This window comes from Dromiciops gliroides, chromosome 2, assembly GCF_019393635.1.
Source record: "Dromiciops gliroides isolate mDroGli1 chromosome 2, mDroGli1.pri, whole genome shotgun sequence".
NCBI classification, from domain to species: domain Eukaryota; kingdom Metazoa; phylum Chordata; class Mammalia; order Microbiotheria; family Microbiotheriidae; genus Dromiciops; species Dromiciops gliroides.
Window position 1 is genome coordinate 17689632 of NC_057862.1, and position 13572 is coordinate 17703203.

Below are 13572 nucleotides of genomic sequence, written 5' to 3' on the forward strand. Positions count from 1 at the left end.
TGGAGTTAGAATCTAAATATTTGCATGCTACCAAGTGTTGGAGGAAAGAATTAGGCTTGGAGGGCTTGTCCCAGAGGATTAGCAGAGGCAGCAATCACAGAATTGATTATAATCCCCTTGAGGCTAGGGATTATTTTGTTTTTGTCCAGTCCTAGAAGAAACAAAGGTACAATAGAGATGTTCATTGATTTGAGTTGAATTGAATTGTTGATTTAAGCTTTCCAAACAATTAAAATTACTAATTGAAGGACTTAATGTCCCCTAATGAGGGGAAATTTCTAATGCTCAAAGGGCAAAGTAGAAGGAAACAAACCAACAAACATAATTTCTCCTGGGAAAGTCTTATTTGAAAAGCCTAGAGGAGAAGCTGTGGATGAAGAGGAAATGAAGACCTGAGGGATTTTACTAATCACTTACAGGGGCTGATTAAGGTCTAGAATGGCTAAATATATTTAAGAAAGAAAAAAAATACTCAAACAATTTTTCTTTCCGATCATACAACTAGTTGCTCACTACTGCAATTGTTTCTCTCAGTAGAGTGAAATGGAAAGTAGGAAGCACTTTAAACCTGCTTATTTTATGCATGAGAAATATGAGGCCCAGAGTGGTTAAGTATGTTGCCCAAGGGAATGGTCAGTAGATGTCAGAAACTAAATTAGGACCAAATCTAGGATCCTTCTCATTGTATTGCAGTCCAACAGCCTTCCCAGGAAGGGAAAATATATGTCCTCTACAGGAAGAAATTCAACCTTAGGTTTCCAGTCATTCAGAGAGCATATTAGCTTTTCTCAGAGCTCATTGAGTCAATAGTAAAGAAAATAATGAAGGAGAAAATATTTAGCACCTAAAATAAATCAGCCACATTTTTGTTGTTTTTGTTGCAGTACTTGGAATTAGTGCCATCCACTTTTTCATCTGTACCAACAGCATCCCTGGGGGAACTTAGTTGGGAGAAATAAAAACCTTTGTTGAGAGGGATTAGATGTTTGGTGGGAACCATAAAAGAGGAGAGAAAACTGGAAAACACAGGCAATCCATTTGGTGATTCTTTTGACCTGAATGTGTGGAAGACTGGGATATGTTATTACCCTGGCCACTGTGTCCAGGAGCTTGTGGGCTGGACTCTCAGTGGGGGCGGGGGGGGGGAGGGCATGGTGATGTCATTACAAGCAGGATTATTCATTTCCCAGGATATGTACCTTGAACTTCCGGAGAAGATCAACAAATTTAGGAAAAAAACAAATTCAAACTAAATCTTAGCTGATTTTCACTTATATTCTATGTGTTTGTATATTGTGTGTATGTCAGCTCATTAGCACTCTTATTAGAAGTACATTCTTACCACCTGACACCTATCAGATTGGCTAAAATGACAAAAAAGGAAGATAATAAATGTTGGAGAGGCTGTGGGAAAATTGGAACACTAATGCATTGTTGGTGGAGCTGTGAGCTGATCCAACCATTCTGGAGAGCAATTTGGAATTATGCCCAAAGGGCGATAAAGCTGTGCATACCCTTTGACCCAGCAATCCCACTTTTAGGTCTTTTGCCCAAAGAAATCATGGAAGGGGGAAAGGGACCCACATGTACAAAAATATTTATAGCTGCTCTTTACGTGGTAGCAAGGAATTGGAAGTTGAGGGGGTGCCCATCAATTGGGGAATGGCTGGACAAGTTGTGGTATATGAATACAATGGAATACTACTGTGCTGTAAGAAATGATGAGCAGGAAGAGTTCAGAGAAACCTGGAGGGTCTTACGTGAGCTGATGATGAGTGAGATGAGCAGAACCAGAAGAACATTGTACACAGTATCATCAACATTGAGTGTTGACCTACTGTGATGGACTATATTCTTCTCACCAATGCAATGGTACAGAAGAGTTCCAGGGAACTCATGATAGAAGAGGATCTCCAAATCCAAGAAAAAAAAAAGAAAGAAAGAACTGTGGAGTATAGATGCTGATTGAGCCATATTATTTCTTTTGTTTTGGGTGCTGTTGTTTTTTTTTTTTCTTTCTATTTTGAGGTTTTGTATCACTGCTCTGATTCTTTCTCTTGTAACAGGATTAATGCAGAAATAGGATTAATGTTATTATGTGTATATATATATATGTGTGTGTGTGTGTGTGTGTGTGTGTGTGTGTGTGTGTGTGTGTATATATATCTATATGTATATGTATAGAGATATATAGATATAACCTATATCAGATTACCTGCTGTCTAGGGGAGGGGGGGAGGGAGGGGTGGGAGGGAGAAAAATCTGAAATTGTAAAGCATGTATAAACAAAAGTTGAGAACTATCTTTACATGTAATGGAAAAAATAAAATACCTCATACATTAAGAAGTACATTCTTGGGGCAGCTAGGTGGCGCAGTGGATAGAGCACCGGCCTTGGAGTCAGGAGTACCTGAGTTCAAATTTGGCCTCAGACACTTAACACTTACTAGCTGTGTGACCCTGGGCAAGTCACTTAACCCCAATTGCCTCACTAAAAAAAAAAAAAAAAAAGAAGAAGTACATTCTTACACAAACACGGTATTTCGAGATATGATTAAGACAAACATGTAATCCAAAAATCAGAGTAGATTTTAACTCATTTGGGTCAGATAAAGAAATGTAGACCCATTTTGAAGAAGGTATGTGTGTGTATGTATATATGCACGTACAAGCATATTATTTAATGTTTGCTATCTGCCAAGATGCTCAAGAACATGTGTCTGAAGTTTAACCAATACTTTTGGTGGAGTATTCCAGAGAGCTGTATTAGTAACAAGCAAAGGACACTTTTCCCCCTTGATAAGTGCATGGGTATTGAAATGAAGCATTTTTTCCTTCTCTTATTGCTTTGAAAATTTTAATAGATTTTCATTATGCAAAGCAAGTGAAGTTGTTTTGTTTGGCTAAAACATGTCTTATATCTAATGAAAGCTAACAGGACCATTACTGTACTTTATGGCTACCCATGGACATTCTCTTTCTTGTTAAATTTCCCGGTAGATAAACATGATGAGAATTCAATAATTAATTACAAGTCATTGAATGTGGGATTCCCAGGTCTGGCCTTAAAACTTCATTGTTTTACTTGTCAATAATATGGAAATAGCTGGGGGTAAATTAGAATTCGATCAAGCAATGAGTCACTAGGGGTTTATTATTATTAAGTGTCTGGTATTTTCCAAGGGAGTCATCATGGCAGAGTTGCTACAGAGTTAAAAGAACCTAGGTTCAAATCCTGCCTATGAAAAGTACTGACTGTGTAAATGTGTCTAAGGCCCTTAACTTGTCAATGTCCTAGGGACCACTCTAAATTTATAAAATGCAGAGAAGTTGCTGATTTGCAATGGCAGAAGTTTCTTACCTGGAGAGACCTATGCTGAAGTGCAGTGGGGTGGGAGAGGAAGGGAGGACAAGCAGGGTGCTGGGTTCTGGACAGACACACAAATAAGAAAGTTGAATTGTAGAGTCATACATTTAGACCTAGAAAAAACCTTGGAGGTCAATCATTCCAAATCCTTTAATGATGGGGAAACTGAGACTCAGAGAGGTTAAATGATTTGTCCAGAATCACAAAGCTGTTAAGTTTGGGAGGCATGGAGATTCATACCTAGCTCTTCTTAATTCTGTCAATTATTCTGTCTACTAAACCACAGAACCTGACCTCAAGTACCTTACTGTCTACTGGATTTGAAGAGACATGGAAGAAAAGAATGCCAGATTTGCAATATAGAAATTGACCTTACATTCCAGAACTTCTGCTTAATACCAGTGTGACCTAAGAGAACTCCCATCATAATAGAAGTTAACGTGTGTATAGTACCTTAAAGTTTATAAACAAGAAAACATGCATCATTTCATATGATCTTCATAACAATCCTGTGAAATGGGTATTGTCATTCCAATTTTATAGGAGCTGAGGTAACTTGCCCACGGTCAGATTGCTAGCAAAAGTCAGAGGCTGTATTTGCCTGCCATTGTTCCAGACACCAGGTGCCTTCTCTAGGACATGGTTTGCTGATCAGAACAATGAGAGGGTTGGAGTGGTTGACATCTGACTCCCCTTTTTGCTGTAAATCTATGATACTATGATTGTATTCCTGTATGTTTGCTAGAATCTTACAGATGTGAATGGAATCTGAGTCCTAGGTGACCTAGTAAGTAGATAGTGATCCTATGATAAGCTTTCTCTCCTGAGTTTTTGATTCAAATGGGAGGTCACTAAGAAGATAAACATCTCTGATCCTAAGCCATGATCAAGGCTGATTTCTTGTAGGTTGGATTTCATGAGGAAAACAAAACAAAACAAAACAATGAAGCCATTTCAGTGTGATGAGGCCCCTCTCCCTAACGAGATCCCTCCTGGAAGACATCCCAAGTAATGCAGTGCAGGGCTTCCCAGAGCAGTACACACAGTGTCCTATACCAGGCCATGATGCTGGTGTGTGAAGTTTTCATTCAGCCCCAATCCTTCTAGAGACTGTCAGGATGTACTCAACTGAGAGCACAGCAATCAAGAGCTTCTCTGGTAACTCCTCCCTAATGCCAAGTGCCCAGGCAGCACCACCAATCTCTTCTCCCTCCTCTGGGATTATTTTCCCATATTCATTTTTTTCTTTGTTCTTCTAGAATCATTATTAGAGAGGAAGACATTATTCCCTAGGCCCATTTTTCCCCTAAGGTTCTGCTAGTACTGGGAAGGACACAGCACCTGATTGCAACTGGGACCCTACCCAGAGCCTTTTCTATTGGGTACCAATGCCTTGGAGCTGAGAACAAAAAAAAAAAACAAAAAAAAGAGCAGTAACTGTGTCCTAGAGGCCCCAAGAAATATCAGTATCCTCAGAGAGATGAGAGGGTAGAACCCGAGCACACTACTTTCTAGACGTGACCATAGATGGGTATGGAATGCTGCTGCAGATAATGGCAGATTGGGTTGTTTTTCATAATGTTTATCATCCTCTTTAAATTATTTGATATGTCAGGTTGGTAACATGTATGTCAGACCCTTTTCATTGTCGTACACACATATAAAATCTTCATATATAATATGTCAATACATGTACCCACAGGTATGTAATATATAATATATGCATGCGTTTTGTATATGTACATGTATACATGTGAAAAGCATGTGTATATACAAACAATGAATATATATGATATACACACATGCATAATCTGGACTCTTGTGTATGCATACATATAATTTACATATGTAAATATGTTTGCATTTATATCAATAGCTAATCTATATCCGTATTTTGTTATCACTCATTCAGATTTTCTTTTTCCACCTTTCTCCATCAACTAAAGGAAGGAAGGGAGTAATGGAGGGAGGGAAGGACATTTTTTCTGAATATTTTAATGCATAAGATAAAATTCAAAGAATTATTATTTAAACCAATATAAGTGCAGTTATCTACACATATACCCACAAAGTTAGACAGACAAAGTTAACAGATTCTGGAAGAATAAGGTAAAAGGAATATTTTAAAGGAAAAGGCAGCAGGAGGGATTAAAAGTAGCTAGGTGATACAGTATATAGAGGGATAGTCTTAGACTCAGGAAAACCCAAGTTCAAATCCTGCCCCTAGGCATTAATTAGCTGTTTGACCCTGAGCAAGTCACTTAACATCTGTCTGTCTCAATTTCCTAAACTATAAAATAGGAAAATGATGGCATATGTCTCAGAGAGTTCTTGTGAGGATCAAATAAGATAATACCTGTAAATCACTTAGCACAGGCCCTGGCATTTAGTAAGTTCTATATTCTCTTATCCCTTTCTCTTCCTAATTGAAGTAATTCAGTGTAAGGCTTATTTCAGTGAAAGAATTGTATCACTTCCTTGTTGCAAAGTTGGCCTGTAATAAGCTTGGTGGGCCAAAATTAATGAAGAATTAGTTGAGTGTTAAAGACAATTCAAGAATGGAATTAGCATTGTGGTCTGGTTGTTACTGTCCCTGTTCATCCCCACTTTGCATTGTAGGTAATCAAAATGCAAACCCTGAAGAGTGAGCTGGGATGAAAAGCTAAATAGCCATGTTCTCTCTCCAATAATTGGGCAGGTAGGTAGCACAGTGGATAAAGTACTGGGCCTGAAGTTAGGAAGATTCATCTTCATTGAGTTCAAGTCTAGCCTCAGACACTTACTAGCTATGAAATTCTGGGCAAGTCACTTACCCGTTTTTGCCTTAGCTTCCCCATCTATAAAATGAGCGGGAGAAGGAAATGATGAACCACTCCAGTAAGGAAACCCCAAATGTGGTCACAAAGAATTATACATGACTGGATAACAGCAACTCTCATGTAATATACTTATCATGGGCATCTGAGTTTCTCCTCTTTTTTGCTCTATATTATATCATCCAGGGTATTCAGGTCCGAGGTCATGAGGTAAGTGGGACCATAGGGTCATTTCAAGAAATAGTTTGAAAACAGATGAAGTTTATCAGAGACAATTATTGGGATCAAATGTGTGTGTGTGTGTGTGTGTGTGTGTGTGTATGTATAGTATTGTAAAGGGAGTGCAGGGAAGATTAAATAGAAGGGACTCAAGCAATCCTGATTGGCAAAACATAATTAAACTACTGAGCTTTGTTCTTATGTTGCTATGTGGAAAATTCCAGACTTCCAAGTAGTAATATATACAATTTGAGTAACTGCTCCAGGCTACTATCTAAATAGCATGGTGTCCTTGATAGGGATATTCATATGTAGCACTAAAAGGAACCTCAAAGGCTATCCAGTCAATCAATTCTGAATATTTAACAGATGGAGAAACTGAGTCCCAGAGGTTGCTTCAATCATAGATTAAGAGCTGGATAGGCCTCAGAGGCTAGCTAGTCCAATCTCTTCCTAGATTTTATAAAAGAAAAAATAAACAAACAAATGAAAAGAAAAAAAAACCTGACATCTAATGTGTTTAAGTAACTTGCTCAGGGGAAAATGGATAAGAAATAAGAGAGGTAAATTTTGAATGGGGGTCCTCTGACTTGAGACCCAATGGGCTTGCCACTATCCCACAATTCCTACTTTTCCCTAAGTTATCTTCAGTTTCAAGACTGAACTGGGGGGCAGCTAGATGGTGCAGTGGTGAGGCACCGGCCCTGGATTCAGGAGTACCTGAGTTCAAGTCCGGCCTCAGACACTTGACACTTACTAGCTGTGTGACCGTGGGCAAGTCACTTTACCCCCATTGCCTGCAAAAAAAAAAAAAATTATAAAAAAAAAAAAAGACTGAACTGGCCATATACCATGTTTTCTAAGGATAGGCTAAGGTTCTCTCCTGGAAAAGAATCACCAGATGTCTATAATTCTCTATAAGAGAAAGCAAAACACCCAGGGAATTGATTAGCTAAAGATATGAGAATGTATCAATTATCTCATTGATAATTTGGCTGTTTAGGATTATCACCCATTTCACTTTCATGTAATAAAAACTATTATTATAATTATTGTGATTTTAATGACTATATTGGCCAAGTAAAAGGAGCTTTCTACTTCCTTTCTTGAAATTACAAATAAAACCTTACCATTCTTACCAATTAATCATTCCTGGAGAAGAATAAAAAGAAATGGCAAATGCATGTAGCAACATGCATTGTGATGATACACTATACTACTAGGCTGCAAGCATACTGTCTCCTTATCTGTAAAGTATTGGAGAAGGGTCTAGACATTATAAAGGATTGTGGCATATTATTCAATAATGAATGTCATATAACCCCATAAAAAGCAGAAATTTACACATGTAATAGACACATGGTCTATTTTACCCACATAAATTACTTTTTTACTCTTTGGAGACACTATATCTAGGCACCTTTTAGCAAAATTTCATAAAATAGAAGGTCTCAATAACACAAAAGACTTTTACCTCTAGCCTATGACAGCAGGCTTTCTTTTAGCCCTATCCTCTACTGAATAAGGTTTTTATTGTACTTTTGGTTTGGTTTTGTGTTTCAAATTTTAAGTCATCAATGAGCCCCAGAATCGATAACTTCAGAGGGATCTCAGGAGGGCCTCTAATCAAACTGAAGGAAAAGCAGAACCCTGTCTACACCTGAGCCACCAGATAACCAATTTTACCTAAAGACTACCAAGTGGTAGACCAGGCCAACTTTTGAAGTGTCTTACTTGTCTATGGGTCCAAATATAAAGGAGTTATGTTTTCTTTCCCCTGACATTAAGCCCAAAATTTTCTCCTTGTCATTTCTACTCCCAACCTCCCACAATCCTGGATACCCCTTTAGGGACAAACTGAAAAGAAAAGTTTAATCATTCTTCCATGTTCTAGTTTTGAAACACTTAAAGACAATTGGCTCCCCCTCCGCCAAATCTTTGCTTCTCCAGTTGGTCAAACAAAAGCAGAAATAGAATCTGCCATCAAAGAGCTAACATTTTAATGGGAATCTCAATATTTCCAGTCCCTTCGAATGACCCTGATAAAGTCTGTCATCTCTGCCCTTCACCCTCATTGCCTCCCCCTCATCTGCATACTCAGTTCACTGATACCCCTCCTCACATGTAGTATGGATTATTCTTGTTCTCTTATGGGAAGGTGGTTCAGAGGTGAGGGGCAGGGCATTATCTGACATTTCTAAGCTCATACAAACCTGCCATAGCAGAACTGCAATCTGGGCACAGACCTTCCAAATGTAATACCTGTGGGCATCCCAATGTATCCCTTCTCCACCGTATCACAAGGTAGGGTGAATATATGTGTGTGTATTTGTGTACGTAACTGCAGTATAAATCTATAACACAAAGTTTAGTCCCACCTGATAAAATAAAAAAAATTACATTATATAAAGTATGATCTAAATTATAGCTATATTACAACTATTATCATCATCAATAATATTTACATATTGTTAATATTATGATAATATAATGATAATAATAATAATGCAATGATAAAGCAATAGCTAACATTTATATAGCACTTAGTAGGTTACAAACACTGTGCAAAATGCTTTTTAACATGTTATTTCATTTGATTCTCACAAAATCCTATGAAGTAGGTGCAATTATTGCATCTATTTTACATATGTGCAACTGAGGCAAAGAGGTTAAATGACTAGTCCAGAGTTACACAGCTAGAGTGAGACTGGATTTGAATTAGTCTCCCTCACACCAGTCCCAGCTTTCTACCCACTATATCACCTAACAGATATTACTATGTTATCAGTACTATAATTATTAAATTTCCAGATAGTATGCCATTATTCTTGAAGCAGGAATAAAGCATATACTGTTGAAAAAGAGCAAGGAGAGAAATGTTTCTGGTCTCTCCTTTCCAACTTGTGAAATTCCCTGAGATCACTTTTTGGTCTATATTTACAGATCATCAATAAATTCATGATGATCTCTGTCTACCTATCTATCAGACTTTATGGACAGAAGTTTGGTCCTGATCTAATAATAAAATTCTATCATGTTAGAATGCTGAAGCTCTGTGTGCCCAGAATACTCTTTGACAAGCTTCTGAAACAATTTTCTAGGGTATATAATCACACCTTGGATTGAATTAAAGTACATGATCAAATTAAAGGTCTTCACTTGGCCTTCATTTAATGCATCAGAGGCAGAGGCTTCCAGCTGGGCTACATAAAAAAAAATAAAGATTAGAGTCATGAATGTTTCCATGATTTTTAAAAAATACATCTGAACTGGGCTATAGTCAACATTTGAATACTAGAAGAAATTAAACAACAAGAACAAAATGATGGCTCAATAGCTTATTCGAGGAGCTGAGCTTATTCTCATTCTCTCTCTCTCTCCCTCTCTCTCTCCCCGTTTTCTTCCTTTCTTCTGCCTTTTCATCCATTCTTTCTTTCATTGCTTCCTTTTTATTTTTCTTGTTTATTTCTCTCTTTCATTTATTTCTCTTTTTTATTTTAAATTGGATTGCTAAATTCATTGGTGTGGTGGAACTGAGTGGAGAGAAGTATAGTACAGTGCAGAGATCAATTGATTGGGAATCAGACAACCGGGGTTCAAGTTACTTACTACCTGTACAAGACTGAATAAGTAATAAATCTCTCTGAGACTGTTAGTTATTTTTGTTCAGTCGTTTTCAGTCATGTCCTTTTCTGTGGGATCTGATTTGGGGTCTTCTGGGAAAAAAAACATTGAAGTGATTTGCCTTTTCCTTCTCTAGCTCATTTTATAGATGAGGAAACTAATATCGAGTTTTGACTTGCTCAGGGTCACATACACAGTATCTGAGGCAAGATCTGAACTCAGGAAGACTTGTCTTCCTGACTCCAGACCTGGCACTCTTCTATTGTGTCACCCAGAAACATTAAAATGAGGGTGCTTGGACTATATGACCTCAAAAGTCTTTTCCTACTCTAAAGCCACTTTACAGGAATTCTGAATATGGAGATGCTTTCCAGCAGTGCCAATAAGCAACTTTCAAGTAACTTCAGATCATAGGATCATAGACTTTTACATGGAATTGACCTCAGATGGCATATAATCATAGCATAATAAGGCACACTATTCAGTCAGTCCCACATTGATTAAGGGCTTACTATGTAAAAAGCACTATCCTTGGCACAGTCTGCTGAGCTCACAATTTGTTGGGAGAGACAACATACAACTACCTACTCACTTGTTAACCAAAGACACTACAAATGGGCAAAAATACAAAGGGAATTTAGATATTTAGAGGTTGAAGGGACTTTAGAAAACATTACATCCAACCTCTTCATTCCATGGCCAAAAAATTGAAGTATGGAATGGTCAAGGGACTTATGTTGGGTTGCACAGCTAAAAACTGTCTAATTCAAGTTCTTCCTGATTTTAAATCTAGTGACTCCACCAACACACTACTGCTTCATGAATCCAACATTTATATATAATGTAACTAGGTTGCTAAGGGAAAGTGACTTGACCAAAAACATTAAGTCCAGTGATCAAACATCTCATAGAATGACAGTTGTACTGGTCCCGACTGCTATACTCTTAAAGAGGTGGTAACAGATTCTATAACTTCAGGAGGAGAGGTTTTGGAAAGTGCTATTATATTCTCTCTATCTCTGTATTTGGGTTTTACATTATGTTAAGTCATATGATATATGCAGTTATAGTTCTAGATCATGCCTGGCTTGCCGTGCCAATGAATACATCATGTATATATGCATGACATCAGTGCAGCACAGACTTACACAGTGTGTCATAGGATAATGCGATATGATCCAGGTATAGTTTGGCATGTCATGACATTATATGACACACATGTGACATTGGGCATGGCATGACACATGGTAACATGGTGTGTCATTGGCTTATAACATGCCTTGGCATTGGCCTCATTCCAATCTGTGTCATGCCAGTATCACAATGCTGACATCATTCCTGTTTCATGCTGCGTCACAATGTCATGCTGTGTCACACACATATCACATCACCCACACATATGTCTGCAAGGGGCAGAAAAGATAAAGGATGATAATTAGCAGGTGGGAGTTAGAATTAAAATCCAAGTTCTTTGATTCCAAATTCACTGATGTTTTAACTGGATCTTTATAGTCTTAGAAAGTTGCCTGGGGTATTGAGAGTTAACATGAATTTGATTTCATTATAGTTTGTGTAAGAGCATGTGACCCCATGTTCTTCTGCCTGCAAAGCTAACCCTGTATAAATCCATCATGTTATATTTCATATATATAGTACTGCTGTTCCTGTTGTTGTTCAGTTGTCTCAGTGGTGTCTGACCCTTCATGACACCATTTGGAGTTTTCTCCTCAAAGATACTGGAGTGGATTGTCATTTCCTTCTCTAGCTCATTTTACAGATGAGGAAACTAAAGCAAACAGGGTCAAGTGACTTGCCCAGGGTCACACAAGTGGTAAATGTCTGAGATCCGATTTGAACTCAGGAAGATTCATCTTCCTGACTTCAGGCCTGGCCCTCTATGCACTCTGCCACCTGGCTATCCTATGTACTATGTTACTGCTATAGGCATTACCTCAATAATCTTTGTCACTATGAACACCCCCCCCCCCGCCTCCACCTTTAAATAAAAATCCAGTCTGATTTTTTTCTTACTTCTTTTTTTTTGGGGGGGGGGCAGGCCAATGAGTGTTAAGTGACTTGCCCAGGGTCACAGAGCTAGTAAGTGTCAAGTGTCTGAGGTATGATTTGAACTCAGGTCCTCCTGAATCCAGGGTCGGTGCCTTATCCACCACACCACCTAGTTGCCCCTCTTACTTATTTTTGAGGGACCATTTGCTCATGTTCTTGGCCATATTCATATAGTGACCATAGTTGACCAAGCCCCTTCTTAAGTCAGATACTTGATAATATACAAGTATGTGTTTCAAGTAACAGTGAAAAACCGCATGGCACAGTATCAAACACACCGCCCCTACAGCCGGATGAACAGTGCCCAAATCCTGCCAATATGCTTCTCTGTGTGATTTTGGACAATCTGCTTAAAACTCTCCGAATCTCAGTTTACTCGTCTGTAAAAGGGGTGTCTTGGACTAGGTAACTTTTAAGATTGCTTCTATTTCCAGATCTATGATTAATCTGTCAATTTAATTCAACACAAACTTAGAAAATAAATGTCTAAAGTGTGTCAGGCACGGGTAATGCAAGGACAACAATGAAGATGGCCTTGCTTTCCACATGTCTACATTCTATGTTGCTAGACTAGGCATACGGGGGCAGCTGCGTGACATAATGGGTACAGCTATGGGTCTAGAGTCAGAAAGATTTAAGTTGGAATCGAGCCTCAAACATTTACTATCTGTGTGACACTGGACACATCGCCATCTTTCTGCCTCAGTTTCCTTCTCTGTAAAATGGGGCTAACAATAGCCCCCACCTTACAGGGTTGTTGTGAGGATTAAATGAGATTAGAATTATAAAGGATTTAGCATAGATTAGGGACAATATAAGTGATAGGTGTTGTTGTTGTTATTATTATTATTATAAATATATGCAAAGTAGATATAAAATAGATATAATAATTACAACATCTGGAGGCTGCTAAAACAACTGTTTTGAAAGAAACGATGATATAACTCTGTTTCTTCATGATCTATTCTTGCTCTTATTCAGTTTCTTTACATTTTGAAGACTGTTTTTAGTGTACTGCATGCTAAGCTCATGATCAGATGGGAAATCTCTTCATTTTTGTCCAATTTAATGATTCACACATGAAGTGCAATGGTGAACTCCATTATTATAAGTCAATGGCATTTATAAAGAGTGCCTTTATGTGTATAAAAAATGGTTTATGTATGTATGGTTTGTAGATTCAATTGGGAAAATCCCTTTTTCTTTGGCCCTAGTGGTGTGAAAATTAATAGCTTCTTTAGGATGAGCAAGCACCGACAGTTAACTCTATTTCTCTCTCTCTATCACACAGATATGTATGCATAGATGTGTGCATGCATGTACATGTACATATGTAATTGTGTATGTATGTGTAAGAGTAGACATGTGTATGCATGCATTTGTATGCATGTGTATGTGTGCATATATAATGTGTATACATATACACACACATGTGTGTATGTATATAAGCTGGGTCGAAAGCCATGAAGAGGCTTCAAA

General features: G+C 38.0%; 1 protein-coding gene across 1 annotated transcript in view; it reads right to left on the reverse strand.

Moving 5' to 3' along the window:
- PCDH15 (protocadherin related 15) overlaps positions 1 to 13572 on the reverse strand; it is a 2141593-nt gene that overhangs the window by 1863947 nt on the left and 264074 nt on the right. The window lies entirely within an intron of this gene.